Raw genomic sequence first — 21935 nt, 5'->3', positions numbered from 1 at the left:
TATTACAGCGGTCGCGTAAATAACTATTTGGTAATAATTATTTTATTACCGATCGATTAAAATTAAACGAAAATAGCGCGCCGACAATCGCAATATAACGAAATTTGTATAAGCGGCCCGACGCATCAGAGCATCGATTCGCCGTTACATCAGCGCGATCGTTTTCTTTCCTTCTCCTCTCACTCTCTTTTTAACATGCCCGCTACTGGATAAACAACAAATTCTATTTCAAAGCGTCCAAACTCGTTAAACTCCACGTAACATTTTCACTATCACAAAGGTTTTTCCACGGCGGGCCAATGGGGGCGAAACAAGGAAGCACCGAAGGACGGAGGGAGCTTGCGATAGCGGCAAATGAATGTGCAAAAAAGTCAATTTTGTTTCCCCCGCACCCGCGCGCCATTCCAAACGAAACCCAATAATTCCTCGTGCGGTGGACCGAGGGCTTTTTCACGTGAGCAAACGCATTTTATGGAACATGGCCCTGACGTTGCTCTGTGTGTGATATTTGTCGCATGGCGGCGCGAGGGGGGGGGGATCTCACCAACTGATGGGAGGAGCATGCTAAATGATTTGCAATTGACTTTGGAAGATCGCTAGGAGTCTTTGGAAAATCGTGAGCAGTCGTCTGCAGAAGTCGATGTTAATGTGGATTGAAATGTAGGCTCGACGAATTCTTGACTCGAATCGAACTTCGGGAGGTGTTGGCTGGCCTCGGTCTCGGCCTATTATCCAGTTGCGGGGTAATGAAATTTTTTCAAACTAAACGTCAAAACAGATTCCGTAAACTCCGTAACACAATAAACACGTCCTCATTTGCATTAGAATGGATCTGATGTAAAAATTTGCGTATATAATTATCTGAAAGAAAGGAGGGTGAGCGCGGGCGATATTTTACAAAAGCCCTCGTTGAAATCATTTGTCCTCGGTGAAATTCAACGGCTTGGCTCCGGAGCTACCGATTCCTCCCTCATACTCTCTCTCTCTCTCTCCCTCTTTATGTCTCTGCCTGTCTGTCTGTCCGTCCATTTTAACTCTTGGCTGCCTGTATTCCCCGAATGCAGCGCTCGTATCGCTTCGTTTTCCGCGGCATGAGTCGAGGCAGCGGTCGTTTTTCGCCTCCTGTCTCTATCTCTTCTCGCTCGCCGACCCGTTAATTTACAGAACGAACGCGATATTTAAACTTCGACGAAGCGATTTTCCGCCACGAGAGAGGCGCGTGCGGCGCTGTGCATTGGTGAAAAAAAAAGAGAAAAAAACGTGCACCGACTAGTTCGCCTACATCGCGTGCTCATACCGCCGAATTCTTTAAACGTTTTTCCATTCGAAATCTTTCCTTGTTTTTTTTTTCTTGTTCTTTTTTTATTATTGATTCTGCAATGCGCAAAATTCGCCATCGAACTTTTACATTTTGTTATTCGCTTCGAGAATCGAATTTTCTCCTCCTTTATTTTGGTTATAGCCGAGCATATTTCAGATGATAAATTGTGATTGCAAAAACTGCACGATAACTCGATCGTAACTGATATCGCACTAATAAATGCTACACACGTGTCACTCCGACAACCTCAATATTATGCATTTTTGTAGTCACATAATGGCTGTTTAAGATGAAGAAAAAAAGGTGAATATATATATATATATATATATATATATATATATATATATATATATTTCCTCGTAATGCAATAAAATCTCATAATACGTTCAAAAACTTTCCTCGTAAAGAGCAGTTACAGGTATTTAAGGGGAATTTGAAGGAGCTGTACTACTGTTGTTGAAGCATCTAAACTTGTAAACTCAATGTAAATCAATTTATTTAAAACTAAGCAACTGAGTTTCTAAAATCTTATATATTAATTATGATATAAAATTTTTATTTTTTCTTATTTGTTACTCGTAACTGGTTGAAGATTTTCAAATTTTCGTGGGTAGTAATCAAATGACTGTGACAAAAAAATTAATTTGGATTTTCAGCTAAACTAAACCAATATGTTATTTTAAATACAATATTTTTCATTAATTAAATGTGCAAAAAATTATAGTCTATTTGTACGATATTTCAAATAAAAAATTTCTTATTAAGGAAATGAGCGAATAGTCGATATTCTTTGCCTCATAAGTGCTCATAAACGTTTTACTAATAATGACGATACACTCGCATTAAAAAGTTCTTGTGAAAAAGCGTTGACTACCGCTGACTGTTAGTGACTGTAGATGTTTAACGCGAGCTCGGAAAATATCTTTAAAATTTACTAAAATTTTCATTCACGAAATTTTAATTGGAGAAAACATGAGAATTGTAAGTAATGGCAAGTAGCGTGGAAAGAAAAAATTCAAATATAAAATAAAAATTGCTTGATTCGTCATAGTATAGACATCGAAATATTTCATCGATCAGAAGATAGGAATTACTTTATTTATTAGAGATTTTATAATTATTTTAGATGACTTTAAAAGAAAAATCATGTTTTTTTTTTTTTTTTTTTTTTTTTTTTTTTTTTATTGCAAAAGAAAGCCTTATTATCTAATATAATGATACATTTTGTTGATGATAGCAGCATTTAATTTTCTACCTCTCATTTCCTTACTTTACCACATTAAATTTTCAATAAAGGGTTTCCCTTTTAGAAAAAAACAACTAGGATATGACGTACAAGCGTAAACGAATGAAAAAAGAAATTGGTGAAAAATCTGCCAGATGTCTCTTGGTGTAATACAGTCTTGACACGAAGGTGTACCTCATTTCATGGTAACAATTTCTCTGCTGAGGTACTTTTTATTCCTTTTAAAAGTGCATAAAAAGACGCTGACAATGAAATCACATCGCGTCGCGGTAAAATACAAAATACAAGAAATAGATACCGAGTAAGAATTTTATTTTTATTTGCCTTCTTTAATACACATTATCCCGATGGAATTGAATCTCTTCCGTGATGAAAAGTAAATTCAATTATTTTCCACCTAATTACATCTAACGCAAAATAATGTAAATTGGATATTATATTCGCCCGACTGTTTTTCCTTAATTTTTCAAACTAATGCAATATTTTTTCAGCTTCGAGTCATAAGAGTACTTTGTGTAATCGGCCGCTGACGTTTAATGCGCGATAACGGACAATGAGGGACAATATTTATTTGAATATTAAAACAGTGGAATACGATAAAGTCATGGGCCAAGCAATCCCAAGAACGACTACGCTCGCTGCTTCTCACAAAAGCACAATAATTCTTCTCGGGTCTTACTTACTTGCGAGCGCCTCGGCACAATCCGAAAGTCAGTCTGGGCTTCCTGTGAAATTTTCTTTTCTGAATTCGCAGCGTTGCGCCATCAACTCCATCCTGAGATTAGTTTTTCGCTCGAACGAGCACGGCCCAATTTCGACATTTGCGCGCAAACTCAAGAGATCAACTCCGACAAGAACGAGCCAGCGAGTTAATCTTCATTGCGACCAAAGAAAAAGCCCTCCTACCTCCTTACAAGCGCGATTAAACTCCTCCTTGGACGACATCGCCTCGAGGAAACGAGGCGACGTTGGCGCAAGGGCTTCGGATGGGAAAGCTAGACTTTTAAAAACGTAGGAACAGGAGAGATATTGCAAAGATCTCTCGCATGACAAAGACATTCAAGTGGGAAAGTCTCATTACGGGTGAATTCGCGGACGAATTCACGGACGAATTCACGAGAACGAATGTACACACCTTTGATCATTGATCGTTGATATGAGTTGTAGGTGAATTCTCAAGTGACTCCCCCCTCCTCCCACCACCCACACATCCTCATCCCATAAATATAATTTATTTACAAATTATTTGTTTGTTGATAGAAAATAAAACAAAATTTTGTGGGTGCATAATAAATGTTTTTGGCCAACTTCTTGCATTGTAAAATGAGCTTTGGTAAGAAAGTACAAAAAAACAATGTACGTGCTGTTCACATTAATAGCGGAGTCCCTTGGGATAGTATAGCATATTTTTTAAATATTCAATCCTTTAGATTACGGCTAGCCAAGCGAATACGTCACGAGGATTTTAATATAATCAAATAAATGGCTCTTGGCGCTGCAAATACAAAGTCTTGAATTATCGTGCTAATTATCGATAAAAATACCAACGAGAAAGTCGACCATTTCTCACGCTAACGTAAATGACAGTCGTATGCGGCTGTTACATTTTTTCAAATTTCTATAACATACGTGTCCCTGGAGTACGAGGAGTGGAATCGATGTTTCGACAGACTTGCCGTGTAAGACACGTGCCTGACGGATGCACCTGCATTAAGTGCAAACAGCGCATGCATACTTAAGCGTCCCATGTATCCGTGTTACATTTTAAAGAAGAAATTAATTTCGCCCATGAGTGACCATGAGTTAGTCGTCGCAGACCGAGCTTGCTCCCGACTTCCCCTGGGTCCTTGTATGTGCAGCATGTGCATAACACACTCGGCACTCTGCGCCGCGAGGGGAAAGAGAGAGAGAGAGAGAGAGAGAGAGAGAGAGAGAGAGAGAGAAAGAAAAAGGAAAGACTCGCAGCCAGGGTAATACGATTCTGGCGCAGTCTATATGTCGTCAGCAACGGCCCAAAGGAACGACGAGCGAGTACGACAGTTTCGCTTTCTGTCTCCTCCTCCCTCCCACCATCCCGCCCGCCTAAGAGAGAAAAGGGAGACAGGCCTAAGGGGCTTTTTGCTTCTACCCGGCGCATGCAATTTCTGATGCGACCCGTCGCTGCATCAATCTTCGTTGTGGCGATCCAAGAAAAAGTCGGCATGATACGTTTTATCTGGTCTCTTCGTCTTCGCTCTCACTCCACAACTCACACACGCGAACGTACGCACGCACAAACTCGCCTACACACACACACACACACACACACACACACACACACACACAAAACTCTGCCTCCCCCCCTCTCTCTCTCTCTCTTTCGCTTTCATTCGCCTTATGCGCCTGCGTAGACGAATTATATGGAAAGGCCAGAGAGCAAACGTCGCTGTCGCTGTCGCTGTCGCTGCTACCGAAAAGGACGACACTCTCATTCTTTTGGTTTGACTCGTCCTCGCCGACAGAAGGAGAACATTGGAAGAGGGGCGGGAAGGTAGTGGGTGAATTAATTCAGTGCATTCTGCGGCGTGATTCGTTCGGCTTTCCTCGCCTAAATGGACGGTTATAAATTGCCGATAATGAAAAAAGAAGAGGTGCCACAAGAGAAAAGAGATAGATAAAGAAACATAGAATGACAGACAGAGAGTGTGAGAGTGAGAGAGAGAGAAAAAGAGAGAGTGAGCGAGTGAGTGAGTGAGCGAGAGAGGGGAGGGGGAGAGAGAGCTATCGCAATTTCTTCGTCTAAAGATAGGCAGAGAGAGAAGACGAGGTACAAGCGGAGGGAAAGTTTTTGCCGTGTGCGGCACAAGTCAATGTTAACTTCTCCTTTTCTTCTTCGCCTGCTCTCTTCGCTTCCTCTTCCTCCTCAGCTGTTCTTTTTCCATTTGCCCCAGCTGTATCTGTCCGCGCGCGACGACGTTATATCATCCGGGAAGTTAGGGGAGAGGCTGAATACAGCAAAATGGGACGCTTATACAATGATGACGAGTTTCACTTAAATAAACATTAAAATTTGATTAGAAGAGCGGGCCCGAGGAGAAAAAAGGGCTCAATAAATTGCCACAATTGATTTTCGGGACCGCGTACCCGGGCAAGAACTAAATTACAAGCGCCGCCGCCGCCGCCGCCGCCGCCGCCGCCGCTGCGGTAAGTAGCACTGGACGTGCTCGGCCAATTTTTTCCCCCTCTTATCCACTCTTTATTCCTTTCTATTCGATTAAAATCTTACAAGAAAGCACGATCGGTTCCACTTAGTTGCTGCAAAGTTCCATCTCAGATTCTGTCGTCGGAGCAAAAATTAGGCCGATGACAAAAAGATGCGCGTTGCATCGTCAATCCTCGTCCATCCTTCACCAAACTAATAAATATATTAAAATTATATTGCCAAGTTTATCTTTCGTTATGGTTTCAATCAAACTGAGCATAAAACGAGCTTTTTCCTAATCGACTCTACAAGGACAGAACATGCGCATATAAATATGCTGATGACAGTTTACGAGGATAAAAATTCTGTATTAATTATACTTTCAATCAATGTAATATATAAGATTTATAATAATACTTTCGGAATGCCAAATTTATTCGTCAATTTTTCATGTGAAATGCCGCGAAGGATAGATAGGCTAGACAAATTTTTGCATTTATCTATTAACGTGAAACTTCATTTGACACTTTATTTTTCCTATAATTGTATCCGCCATACTCCGATTTAGTATTCCATGGCTAAAAGTTTAATCTGCAAAATTTTAAACGAACCTTCGAAATCTATTGTACGAGTGTACATAATATATAGTTAATTGTTTTATACGTATAGACTTAGTGAAGATCGAAACTAATCGTAATACATCGTAGATAATCAAAAGAGAAATTGCTCAAGTATCGAATAAGGGTTTTATAAAGCATTGATCTGTCAATCTCATTTCACGTTCCCTTGATCGCTGCTTAGCTGGCACGGCATTATACACCTTATTACAGCCATTATTTGCTCCAATCAAGTATATATATGTATTGTATTAAGTAACAAGAAGTGCGAATAATTTGTTCTTTTCGCTAGGTCATTTGCATTATAAAGACGAAAGTAAATTGCATTTCCTCCTCTCACTCGAGCTCTCGCTATACCTTTTACCTTTCGTACGTATGTGTGCCGTGAGCGTGTGTGTGCGCGCTTGTGTATGTATTCACGACAGGTTTTAAAACGTATCTGTGATGAAAATTAAGCAGTTCCTATTTTTCTTCCTTCTTAGTATTTTTAACACTCACTTTTCTCATATTCGTATTAGCAGTCTTTTAATATGTATGTCTGCACGTATACGAGATTCATATGTCGAGGAATGCAAATTGAGGAACAAGATTTTTGAAAGCCGTTCAATATTTTCGTAATTAAAACATCTAGTAAGAAGGTTAAACATTATAAACATTATAATTAATACCTGGCTAATCTATCAGACTATTTTTCAAAAATATATTTTAAGTCGAATATAATTTATTCAATATCATAGTAACACCATCATCGCTCAGCTTGCCATTATTATAAATCGGCTATTTATAAATTTCGCATGGAAATATCATGTAATAGGTGATATAAATTATTTTTAACCACCAATATCAATATTATAAATGATTAGATTAATTTATTATTTTATATATATATCACTCAGAAACTTGCTAATTATTAAAAGTTTCGTCTTTCTTATCTTACAATTATCTAATATTGTTATTTTCGTTTTATGGATAATTTTCGTAAAGATTTTTCTTATTTTTATATAAATTTAACGATATCTTTCTTCATAAAGTTGAATTTAAAAAACGTTATTTCTCTATTTGACTTTATAAAAGTTCAGCTACATAAAATTCTAAACAAAATATTCTCAATTTACCTTATCAATACGTTTTAAAATTTTTCACTGCCATATGTATGCGGTAATAAATAATTATTAAACTCATGTAATATTTCCTTTAATACCTTTGATTTCTGTATATAACTTGAATACTTGATATGAAAGCTTTCAATGAATGTTTCATATTTTCCAAAGTACCGATGCATCCATATTACATCATCATATAAAATTAATCTAAAGACAGTAGCATACTAATATAATGTAATTACTTTTGCTTCAGAGTACAGTATATATTAAAGTAGTCGAAAAGCTTTACAAAGATACGACATTTTCCGTTAACCATCATGCATTACTCAGTATATACCATGGCCCCCCTGCACTATCGACTCGCGAAAGCAAGAAAAGTAAAAACTTGAACTCTACCATCTGTTCATCAAAATTTAATTCCCTCCATTGATGCGCAAGCGCGGGCGGGAGCGCGCGTCCAACCTTGGCTCGACTAATGAATATCCGAATTTCTTATTCAAAAATCGCTCCAAGATCAATCTTGCAAATTGAATTCCACCGTATTCTCGCGTGCGTATCTTGAAAAAATCCAATGAGATAGGTGGGATAGAAGAGGAAGTGATAGATAGATAGATGGATAGATAGAGCGAGAGAGAGAGAGAGAGAGAGAGAGAGAGAGAGAGAGATGCGGCAAATAGTCTACCGGAAAAAGGAGAAAGCAATATCCCCGTTCATCCGTTAGATCCGATCACCCCCGATGTGATAGAGTAACGCAATGGTCTGTTAGTCTACATCGTGAAATCCGAATACATTTACGAGTTTTATATGGGTCAGAATAAATTCGATGGCTTGTCTATATAACCATTTTACACGCATACTTAAAGACAGTTTTTCGAGGTTTTAGCTTTTTTGTCTGCCCATTGACAAAGAAATAATGTTGCATTCAGGGCTGATTTACTAATAAGAAGCCACCATTGGGTCGTACGTAGGCCCGGATTACTTTTTTTCTCCCAAGAACTCGTCGTAGTGGCCATCGTCGTCGTCGTCGCCATTCGCGGGTGAGTTATAATATCATGACTTTTTTTATCATCTCCCGGCGCTCGGTGCTCAATGTGTGTATTTACTCGCGTTCCAAGCATATTTAAAAAGGGAGTTACTTTTTCTTCTCGCTCCCTCATTCGTGTGTATAAGAATTCATTGCGCGCAAGAATTTAATTGAATGTTTAGCGAGGAAAAAGAGTCTACGTTACCGTAAACTTTTAATTACCGTCCACTATACTTTTGATTTTTCTAAAAGTATAATTTATTTTTTCGATAATTATACATTAATGACTCCATTACACTGGATCTGTAGTTATAAATCATATGATTTGTATCCGAAAGGCTGGACACATTTATCTATAAGTCCACAAGTCATTTAACATCAATCTTACCGAATAATTTCTGCAACAAAATTAAATTTATTAGTAAACAAGTATAACCACATCAATTTCAATAAACTTTTCCATTGGCTGCATAATAAATTTGTAGATGCAATTGAACATTGTATCTTTGTCGAAATATATTAAGACACTATAAAACTTAAGGGGCACCGTCGATCAAATTCTGAAAGATTTATCTACAAAATATTGAAATTGTTGTAGCTTTTATCTTAAATAATTGAGTATTATTGAACATAAGTAAATTATTATTCTCCTTCTCTCTCTCTCTCTCTCTCTCTCTCTATTTCTCTCTCTCTATTTCTCTCTCTCCGTCTCTCTTACAATATTTTCTAGCTGCCCATCGTATGGAAAAATTTATAATTTTCATTTACATTTATATCTCGGATTTATGAAATAAACTGATTTATATTCATTTATATTTATTGTGCAAACATTACATTATCAAATCTTTCGTGCCATATCACAAAAAATGATATTATGATATTTCAAACTTATTTGCTTGTTTACAGTTTTTTTTTATTATACATTCATAATGGCTTTTATTAGACAAGATATATAATTTAATAATTTATAAACTAAAATATAATTTGTATATATATATATATATATATATATATTTAAGATAATTGACAAGCGAAACCTCATTCGAATAACAAAATGAAAATAATAAATTAATATTTTTAATTGCCAACTATTTCAGCATAAATTTTATATTAGACATTGTGAATAATAATATAGGTAATTTATTATAAATTATATGGGAAATGAAAATAAAATGCATAATATATATATTCTTATATTTGAAGTGATAATCAACTGGAAAATATTTATTAATTAATGCATTACTTAGAAATATTGTTTTCATAATTAATTTATAAAATATAACAAATAGCAACTAAAATATCATTTTTTATTACTTCTATTATAGTAAAATAAAGAAAAATATTAAAAATTCTAAAATAATAGACATATAAAAAATACTCGCAATGGCTTAGATATAAATTATAATGTTTACATTAAATATATTTCAGAGTAGTAATTTTTGAAAATTATATAAAACTATCAAATTGACATTCTTTTATTATAAATCCCATTTGAAAACCTTTATAACTTAAGTTTTAAATTACAATGTTAAATAAATAAGGCTAAAGTATATTAGAAAGATATTTAGATTAAACCGAGCACATAACAATCATATATATTATATTAATAATTTCAATTTTTCATAATAGAAAACAACAATGTGTATTCTAATTAAAATAAATTCTTTTAATAATATGTTTATTGCTAAATAGTAGTTTTTATAAAACAGTCACTCTACAATTCAACTGTCATATTTTATTTTTCTTATTGTTTTACTGACAATTAACAAATAGAGAAATAAAATATATATTAGGAAGATCTAGGACTTTTCAAATAAGTTTTAATAATTTTAATTATTTATTTTCTGTATTTATTTTAATATCGATATATACGTTGTGCGATGATACTTTGTACAAAGGCTTTCAACATTCTTGTAATTTCTAACACATACTGCAACGAATATTTAATACACCGAAATATAACCACGGTATAGTGAATATTAAATTTCATTTTAACAACTAATATATCAAAGTTTAGGCAAGCCTATTCAATACTATTTAATACTATGAGCTTATATATGGCTAACATACATTAGATAATTAAATAACAAAATGAATGCAAGCGCTGACATGTACAATTTATTAAATAAAATATTTAACAAAAGTAGCAATAAAAAGAGATTACTTTAGAAGTTTCAAATAATAGTTTAGTGTATTGATCGAGGCAATGTCAGTTCTATTTTAAAGAATATTCGGTTCGGTTAGTATTTTGGAATTTAGAAAAATATTTAATTATCAATAGCAAAATCGATGTATGAAACGTGTATTTTCATAATAATAACATAAGTATACAATTGATATTTTTTTTTAATAGCAATTACTTATGCTATACGTTATTATAGGTAATAAAAATATTAATATGATTATTAAACGATGATTGTGCATAATAATGAAGCCTAACGAATATATATATATATATATGTTAATTTCATTTTTGAGTTAAAAAATATCATTTATTTAATGGCTTGGAAATTTTCAATAATTTTCAGACCCCCCCCCCAATATCATGGTAAAATCATAGGATAATAAAGTATTTCTTTAAAATCATTCTCGACAATATCTGACGACGATGCGAATTACAATAGATAGTTTAAATATTATCTTTTAATTAACCTCTTCATCTCAATCATCCAACTAGCGGAACAAACACCTTTACAGCGAATTTTAGATAAAAGCTCGACAAGCACAAGGCGAGGAAGGACGCAAATTTTTACAGCTGCCCGGGTCGCTTTTCCGCGCGGCCAAGTACAGCGCGCACTTTACGCGCAGAATCATTATTATATCAGGAACAAACGAGGCGTCGACCGAAAGAAAAAAAGTCCACGCGTCAATTTATCAAGCGTCTCGCGCGCTGCCAAAGCACTCCCGGCACTCGCTAATCAGCGCCCCAGTAATTCCCATGGCCCCGTTTCCCGCCGGGCAATCTCGCTTTTTCTCTTGCAAACAGCTGAATTATTATCAGCCGTCGTCCGTGCGCGGTAGCGTACAAAGGATTCCCTCCTAGTCCGAACGATAAGAATTCAAAGTGTGCCGGGCAGAACGATTGCAGTCCAACAATGGCGGCCCTCCTGTAATTCTCGTTAATTCCACGCTCGCGCGGAATAGTCGGCCACCCAATGTGTAATTTCCATACTTGAGTCCCGTGCCCGCGCGCCTGATAAAAGCCACGACTCGGGACCGCGTGCAGGTGCAGGCGCGGCTCTTATCTCGCAAGCATAACCCTGTTGTGCGAATGAGGGGCGACATAACCGGACGGATTGGCGAGCGTTACCCATGCGACGCCTCCTCTTTTCGCGCCAGACAAACAGAGACAAGCGAGCGCTCAAGTGCCGCGACCCCGGAGTCTCCACCGCACCTCCAACCCACTCTCCCTGTTAGCGAGACGAAAAGAAACAGAGAGAGAGAGAGAGAGAGAGAGAGAGAGAGAGAGAGAGCGACACGTATGTACACTCGCAGGATATTTACAGCCGAAAATAATCTGGATTAACGACTCAGACGCCGACTCGTCAACACCCCAGAATTAGCTCGACTTTAGGAAAAGGCCGAAACTTATGTCGCCACTTCCGGCGCGCGACGTCCCCACTCTCCGACAACTTGGCCTTCGAGCTCCAACGGCTGTGCCCAACTCCCGGCGGACTTTTGCATGTGTGTCCTTAAATTTTTAACGGACGTGCAATGAAATGGATGAATCTCAAGCTCGATAGGTTGGTATGTCATCCATCGTTGAGGAAAATAAGGAAAAGACGAAGATGAGTGGGTGAAATTGGAATCGTCAAACGGGACGATTTGCTTATTTTGCTCTTCTTTTCGTACTCCACAGAATATATTGGAAAATCCGCGCTTTTGGAAAAACAAATGACTGACACTTGTGACGATTGAAATGGTAATAAATTAACACCCCAGTCGTACGGATAAAATGAAAGGATTCGTATTATTAATGTTCTCCTTGAGAAGTATAAATAATTGAGCTCCGGCATTTTAATATTGATTTTTATGATAGTCCTCGATTCGGATACCTTAGCTCAAATTCGTGCCTCCACCTGGCATTTTCAACTCTTTGAAGTACTCGGAGCTTACAATCTCGGCTCATTAATCGGCAACTGAAAATCCGCGCAAAATAAGCAGAAGCGCCGAAAGCCCCAAACACGAGTGATCATCCTCGATCCGTCGGCATATAGACACGACAAGTTTATCCGCGACATTCAAATATTCGAGCATTCAAACATTAATATACCTATGTGAGAGCTCTGCCGGATAAGTGAGAGAGACGCCCGGATGAAATGCATACGAATACGCGAGGACGCGCGCGCGTTTTATCTCCGTTGTTTGTCGCACACTAAACCGTACATAGAATTTTCGTGCGACAACGATGGCGGCTTCGACCAAAGACGAGAAGATGAAACCGGAAGCACGCCGGGGCCCGCGTCTCTCTTCACCTCCGCCTCGCCATCTCACTACGGAACAAACATTACATGGGAAGTTGAGGACGAAGAGGATAGAGAGGGCAAAAGACGTCGAGAGCTTGGGTGATTTAGCAGACGCGGCGTATTTGCGCTCGCTTTTGCCGCGCCATTACTGCCTCCTTCGAATATTGCGTTAAGAGACCGCGGGCCCCCACGCGATTTCCTTCCGTCCCACCCGCTAACTCTCGCACGCCCTCTCCCTCACTCTCAGCTCTCACCCTACCTCTCCTCACCCTTTATCTTTATCTTCGATGTACATTCTCATTTACCAGCTACGTACGTCCTTACATACATTGATGCGATTGTGTGCGCATACGTACATTCACTATTGTCGACGTCTCCTTCGCGGGAAATGGGCAATGGCCCATTTCCTCTTTGTCCTTTGTATACGGTCGACACCTATGTATATAAGCATGTATTTCTCGAGGATGCCTCTTCTGCTCTATAATTAAAGTTCCACGCTTGAGCTCTGTCTGTCTCTCTCTCTCTCTCTCTCTCTCTCTCTCATCTTCTCCCCCGCCTCCATCCCCTGATTCAGTCTTCTTGCTCGCTCTCTCAGATCCTCGCTATTTCTGGATATACGTGTGGGTAATCGCCGATAGCGACGGAATTCCAAACGAGCTCTACTTTGATTAACATCGTCGCCCTTGGCGGATTGTACTTAACGCATGTTTAATGCAAGTGCGGTGCGACGACGACAACGAGGACAACAAACGGCCTACGCCCGTGTGGGTATCTCGATATGTGTACACGCGCCCGCGCGCCTACATGTGCATGCATACTTATATGTGACTTGCGGGAGTAGAGAGAGAGAGAGAAAGAGAGAAAGAGAGAGCGAAACAGCGACGATGGGACAAGAGGAATAAGAGAAAGAGAGAAGTGAAGCTGCCGCGGGAATCACATATACACACTGCGTTAATTAGCCTCTGCTCTACAGCGACGTTCGACGTTTTCACTGTCTGTCTCTCTTTCTCACTCTTCACCCTTTGCTTTATTTATTTATCTCTATCTCCATCTTTCTTTCTCTCAATTGAAAGATCCGCCGGGTTTTTCGCTCCGTTTTATGTTTATATGGCCACTTGTATGCTTCTTATTATAAAAGAAAAGAGGGACAACTGAGGGAGTCGTCCTTGGACCTTCGTATTTTTTCTTTCTCACAGGTTCGAGAATCGTTTAACAGTTTTTTTCTTTTATTTAAATTTCTTACTTTAGATGAAGTATTATTTATTTTATAATTTACAGCCAGTAGTAATTACATTAATCTAACATTTTACGTATAATCTCCATAATGACTTGTTTCTTCATTTGAATAAAATTTCACATAGAATTATATAATTTAATCTAATTGAACTGAAATATTATTTATTTTTTATATTTTCTATAAAATATGTTGCTCTCGCAAATCCAAGCTATTATTAATGAATAACATATTAACATATAAACAATACACTCGGATACAATTATTCTAGAATTTTAAACATTAATTGTAATTTTAATGCTATGCGGAGAATAATATTAAACATGTAAATAAATATCATTATTGCACTATATTCCTTCGCATTTTAAACTCATAACGATGAAATTCAATATAGAATTAAAGTCAAAATATAGACTAAAATGAAAATATAAAATATATTGAAAATATAAATTGAAACGATAGAGTATAAAATGAAAATTCATTTGAATTCGGATGAAACATAAGAGTTCGAGTCTCGATATGTAATATTTTACAATAAATTATGTATTAGATTCAAAATATGTCAAAAAATAATAAAAACAGTCAATAAGTGAAAAACTCTTTCTGTTCTTATGCAATTCGTATAGTAGAAATAAAATTTTATTTTATTTTTATAAAAATTAGAAGGTTATTTGTAGTACAAGTAAGATAAATAATTTCATTATTATTTCCATTAATAGCGAGATTTTATAAATAAAATAAAAAATCATTTTTATTTAATTCAAAATCAATCTACTTAATGGTTATCTTAAAATATGCATACAAATATTTATGAAAACGGATTAATTTTCATTTCATAACAAGTATATATATAAAATCGATTAAAATGCATATTTCTCTTAAAATAAAATACTTTCATATTTATGAATACTTACTGACTAATGATTTTTAGTTTTGCGCCAATTTTGAAATCACACAATGAAAGCCTGATATTTTACATTTCGCATCATTATTTGTTTAATAGGTAAAATTTAATTTGTATGAAATTAAGTTGTGCAGTTATCGATCATTGTGTACTTATCATTTAGCATATTAATAAAGCCAATTTTTATGAAATTTAAAAATCAGATGAAATAATATTATTTATTATTAGACTAGGGTACTAGAGCTTATGTAATAAACTATAAAATAATTTTAACATTAACATCTACGATTTGTAGAAACTGTGAGATAAGAATCGTAGTGATAAATAAATCGGATAACAATATTATTATGAAATTGAATCATGGATTATTTAAACTATATTCTTAATGTGCAATTTCAGATGTTTCGCAACCCTAAAACAGATCGAAAGGTTCTTCGTTTATTGTAATTAATAATAAATTTACAAGAGAAATACTGTAATTCAATACAATTTTGGATAAAATGTGATTGAAATCAGTCAAACCGAATTCTAAGATTGGCAATTTAGTATTGTACGTGGATTAAAGTAAAAATTTAACTATTCATAATCGCGTATAACTTTTTAAATATAAATATGACTTTAATTACATATTATTATTGTAAAATATAATTATTAATAAGTATTTATAATTAGTATTTATAATTATTGCATGAGAAGCTTAATTATATATTGCGTTTTATTATTCTAGTTTATATACTTATGTGAACTGAATAATATTAATAATAATAATTATTATTATTATATAATTATGCAATATGAGTTTACAATTATGTTAATGACGATTTAAACCGACGTTTTAATTTCTTTTTAAAGTAGTGTAATTTTTAAAGTGAATACATTATTACCAGTAATAAATATAATTACACCATTCGAAGATTTATGTCATTTTATAAGTATGCAATTCTTAATTAATCTTTAAAATAATTACAATAATCGCTTTATAAACTTTATATATATATATATATATATATATATATATATATATATATATATGTATATGTCGGTATTTCTTTTTTGCTCTTTAGATCTGAAATTTATTTGCAGATAATTATGAAATTCATCGAAATTCAAATTATTTGATAGGTATTTATTCAAGTTTATTATAATTCAATTCTGATAATAATTTTAATATATGGATTATTCATTTGTCCGAGCTCTATTCATCCATTTAACACTATTTGAAAAATATAATTCTCCTATCATCAGTATTTTCAAATTAAAAAAGATAATAGTAATAATGATTTAAATAGTTTAGTTATCTTAAAACCAGTAGGCTTGAATAACTATTCCCTTTCAGCGAAATAAATTTATTAAAACGCACATTCATATGTAATAAATGGAAAAACATCATTCAAAATGTTAAAATGAAATACAAAGACAATTCTCTTTGTACGTCAGTATGACAATCCATCGACACTGGAAAGTAAGTCCCTGAGTAATATAAAGCTTTCTAGATCCACGTACACCCGTCTGAATCTTCTAATTGCTCCAGCATCCATTTGTCGCTCAATAGGTTTTTCTTTTTCCATAGATCCCTCGAGCGTCGTCCTACTCAGTTCATACCGGGCATGGTCTCGCTGCATTCACACGTACGTTCCTTGTCGCCACAATACCGTTTTTCGAAATTCAATGCTCGCGGCTCAACTAGGATTCGTTGCTCCTTCTTTTTGAACAAAATGGAAAGAAAGGGGGGACATTGGGATGAAATGGAAGACGGGTAACGGCACTAGTATCTCTTTCTCTCATACAAGCACGCCCGCATGTACTCGCAACCAAACGCGCGTGCATACTCACAGAGAGAGAGAGAGAGAGAGAGAGAGAGAGAGCTTATAGACGCGTGCGTAGGTGCGTGCGTGCGTGCGTGCGTGCGTGTGTCCGAGCAGCCGGCATTGCTATCTTCCTCTCTGTCTGCGGTTTCGCGACATACAAAGGGCCGCGCGACAGTCGCACATAAGTTATGGGACCAGAAGGCGACGAGCGATGTGCAACCCTGCCGACCGTGACCACACTGCCTTCCCCACCCACGCAACCCCCGTCACGATTCCCGATCGGTTTTCTGTGCGCGCGCGTGTGTCTGTCTATGTGTGTGTAGGTGGCTTGGACTAGAAGTGCGTGAAGCCGGAAGACAAAGAGATGCGTTCACCCAGCAGAAAGAGGATTTGGGTTTTAGTCGATTAGACGGCTTACAGCCAAGTTACCGACACCCACACATGCAAATCAATATTATATATAAAGCTGTGAACGGTAGAAAGCCTTTGCATTTATGATTTTACAAAAACGTGTAATTATATAAGTTAGCCTTGGATTATATACAGAAATGGATATTTATCCGAAAGGGTTTAAACGATTTACTTCATCGCTCATTCATTATTATTAATAATTATTATGGTACACTTAAGCTCGTTATTTTCATTATTTAAGGCCACACAGATCCCGATAAAACGAACAAATTAGCTATCGACGATTAGATAATAATGTGTACGTATTCTTATGGATTTGCTCTGTTGACTGGGTGCGTGACTGTGTCAATTTTCATTTCAACGTTTATTTTTATCAACCATATTAGTATATTTATCTTTCTGTAATTATGTTTCTGTGAATTAAAAATGACGATATAGGCGTAAGTTATCAAAATGTAAACGATAAAAAAATTGCGTTCCTGAGATAATTTAATCTTTTGAAAACACAAATTGAGTTATAAAAAATCGATGGGGTATTCAAATTTTGATAAATACTGAAACCAAATAATACTGAATTTTAATTATAATAATGGAGCTCATTGTTTATCAAATTCAAGGCCGCTTCCCATGTATTAGCAGCTAATATAGTGATTTGTTTATCTCTGTGCATAAATAATAACTCGATTCTATTGAAAAGAGAGTAGAAAAAAAGAGAAAAACATAAAAGCTATGTGAAACTAATGATGCCTACGAAAGAATGCTGGTGCGAAACAAAAGTTACGGACTTGTAAGTGATAAAAACTTATCGATACAAAAGTTCTTAACAACTCTATGACTATTTTAGGTGTTTATCTTTCTTAAGACCCACGGCCAAGAACAATCAGACAGAGATCGAAGCTCTAACTAAATCATTCACAATCACTAGTTCTATGGTTTCTACAATGCAAAGTGTATGTGCTCGAGTAGTCATGCAGTCTTGTGGATATTGGAGACGAGGGTAAGGTTAGAGTAGGAAAGAGCAGGAAGAAACGAAACGAAGAGACGGTTAACGTAGGAAAAGGAGATGGCGATGATCCAAGACCGTCATTAATTTGAAACGCGAATGACATAGCGTTGCAGGAAATGATGAGCAATCAGCTTTTTCAGCGATCATTAACTTGATTGAGGCGATTTTATTTATTTTGTCGAACCCTTTACGCTGGCACGAGGTTCCTAATCGCCCAGCGGAAACAAAACGAGTATTCGTCGGAGTCGCCGGAAAAATTGGCTTGATTTCGCTTACACGTAGGAAAATTTGCAGCTCCGATTTCACATCTCTTATCGATTTTATTTCAGTTTCGTTGCTCTACGCGGGGTAGTGCTCGAATTAACTTAACAATATAAAACTTTGCATTTCTTATGGAGATTATTCATCTAAAAGTATTTTTCATGGTAGAAAAACTTGAGTCTCTTTAACGTCATTTGTTTCATAAAAATATTACTCGCGTGACTGTCATGTAAAAGAACCCTGGGGTAAAGTAAATAACGCGCCACTCTTGGCACATTGTTCTTAATATATAATCCAGCATATTAAAAAATGGATAAATTTAATAAATATAAGACATTGGAATTTGAGAAGTTATTATTAAAATAACTTTGAAATGGAAAACTATTCCACATTCGTATGGTTTTAATTCATTTTCTATGTTCTGTCTTCGAATTTTGAAAACAATTAGGAAAAGCAATATCTTCGTGTCCAAAGATTTCGATAAAAATGTAAGAATTAAAGTCGAACAATTAAATAATGATAATTCACCATTTCCCTCGTACAGTCAACTTTCTCTACGCGCACTCAGGTGTCATAAATTTCTTTATTATTAACTCAAAGTGCTCGTTACTCATTTGAAATACATTCCCAAAATTCTATTTACGTACTTTATGATTCCCCAAGGTCGCGCATCATCTCGGAACGTATTTCAAACAATCTCGACTGCACGCAATAACGTCACTCGGCGGAAAACAATTACCCGCCTCGAAAATATCACATGGCGGTCCGAAGACGAAATCCTTCTTGAAGAAAAGAAAAGTAAAAAGAAAAAGAAGAATCCCTTTGAGCGGTGAAAAATAAATTCAGGCCACTGCTATGGAAGCTACGCAGCGCGGGGAGAAAGAGAGCAAACGCCGCGAAAAAGAAAGCGAAATGTCGAGCAAAGGATCCCGGGCCGCTGGGCGCGAGCAGCCTGCGTCATTAATCCAAGCCCCGAATGATTTAGCGTCGTACAAAGCGATCCTCCTAAACGCAACGAGATCGTCCCTCGAAAATAAAAAGAGGAAATTAAAACAAATGAAATAAAGAAAGAAGCGGCACTAGCCCACATAGCCCGGTAGTGCGGAGCGAGAGGGTAAAAAATATGGAGCTTGGGAGGGAGGGAGAGAGAGAGAGAGAGAGAGAGAGAGAGAGAGAGAGAGAGAGAGACATGGATCGCATCGCGTGGTCTGGCGAATATCCAAATGTGCCGCCGACGAATGAACGAGTGGGAGCCAGATAGTGGCGTAAGTGAGAGAGAGAGTGAGTGAGAGGAGCAACAAGATCGCGGTCAGGAGCAGCGGAGAAGGGGTAATGATGGATAGGGGCAATTAAGCGAACCGCCCTGCGATCGCTCTCTCGCTTCTAACTCCGTTGCACTGCTCCCTTTTGCCTTGCGCTCCCCAGCCATACACACTGCCGCCACATATACATGTAGGCAACACACACGGGGACCGGGGAACCTGTATCCCCGAGGCCCGTATAGAGACACGGCCAAGTCGTCCAAGAGCCCGACTGCACCACACCCCACTCCCGGCTCTTACCGTTGCCCCCGTCGTCCGGAGGTTCGAGAGAGGTTCGTCGCTTGCTACGTGCATACGTGAGAGCGCGAAGCTCGACTTTGTTGCGTATGCGCATCCGTCGTGGGACGCTGGCTCCCCTGACTTTGTAATAGCCGCCATTCGCGGCTATTATACGGCCAATAAGCTCGCGCGGATAGCAGAAAATCCAAGCGGCTGTTGTGCATTTGTTTTGATGCGCGTGCCTCGGCGAGAAATATTCGTAAGGGCGCTTCTCGAACATCGTCACGAACCTCGGTAACGACCTGCAATGACCGGCAACGACCGCCAAGTTGACTGCGGGCTGAGTCGGCGCAATTATTAAATGCGCTCTGATAATTTTCTAGTATTGTGGTGCTTGGAATTGCTATCGATCGCCTTACCAACTCATAATTCCAGAGCTGAAAGCTCTCGCGTACGGACATCTCTCATCCTGAGCAGACACCGATGTCCCTGGATCCCGGCTCTCGTACTTTTTCGCAAATCTAACATGCAATACCGCGATAGAGGCCTTGACGATGCTCACCAGAGTTCACGAGCACACTTTCGAAATCGGCCATTAAAGATATTATTCGCGGGCCGAAGTATATATATATATATATATATATATATATAATGTGCAATTAATATCAGCGAAAAGGCCAATGAAATGTTGGATTAGACTTCGGTATGCGTAGCATTGTCCACGCCGATGAAAAACTAATTTTTTCAAATTTGATTAAATTAGTAAAAAAATTTGCTCATCTGGTTGATTTTACTTTTTAATCGAGGCTCGCTGCGCTTTCCGTTGGCGGCGCTTCATTGAGTTTCCGTCGCTTAAAACAATTAACATGTCCCGACCAACCAACTCAATGGCAAATTGCCGAGTCCACGTAAACGTATGACAATCCTAGAGCGCCAAATTAAATGACAGCCTAAGGTCATACCTCGTCCAATTAAACTACTACGACACAGAATTGCAGGCTATCTAACATAACATTGACGTCATGGAATTATGGTTTCGCTTTTTGGTGTGCGTGCAGGCTCGAGGCTTTTCACGAGACTCAAATCGGATAAATATCGCCATGGTCGTGTCGTCGCTACGCAAAATGCCTGAGACGACTAATTGCACGTAACAATGGGGGCGGGTTGCGCGGTAAGGGCGGCAACGGGCGGGAGTCGAGGGAATGTCAGGCATTCGCTCGACGCTCGAACGCAATAATCATTGTAATTAATAGTTTTAAATATCGTGGAGATATGTCATAAAAACGTCTGGGCTATCAATATTGTGCGGATCTCCTTCGTGGAAATTGATATTTCATATGCAAAACTGATTGGCCCCTTTTGCAATTACCGTATTTACGGCAACAGCAACGATTACATTGCTTAATTATTAATTGCCGTATTAAATGATTATAATTGCGGATAAAAATAGTCCGTACCTATCGCGTCCTAAATTATTGCCACGATAATTCACCCATCTTGATGAAACATTATATTGCAAATAGGTGTCTAAATTAACGGTGAGAACTCGTTTCTGATTTATAATACCTCGATGACAACGACTTCCTATTTGGATAAAGTTAATTAATATCTCCTGGGCGCTTCATATTGCGCGCGCGCCTGAATAAAGCGCCGGTGTCGCCATGCTGTACTAATAACGAAAAGTCCCTTCCTCCCGGCCTTCTCCACCCACTCGTTAAATCCTTGGCCCTCCGTAACTTTTACCATTCAAACTTTTTGCGTGCGACTATCGCGTAATTAAAAAGCTAGATAGGTCAAAGGAGAAGGAAGAGC

Source organism: Ceratosolen solmsi, unplaced genomic scaffold (genome assembly GCF_000503995.2).
Source record: "Ceratosolen solmsi marchali unplaced genomic scaffold, CerSol_1.0 scaffold2, whole genome shotgun sequence".
NCBI lineage: Eukaryota > Metazoa > Arthropoda > Insecta > Hymenoptera > Agaonidae > Ceratosolen > Ceratosolen solmsi.
Note: the sequence above shows the minus strand (reverse complement) of the source record.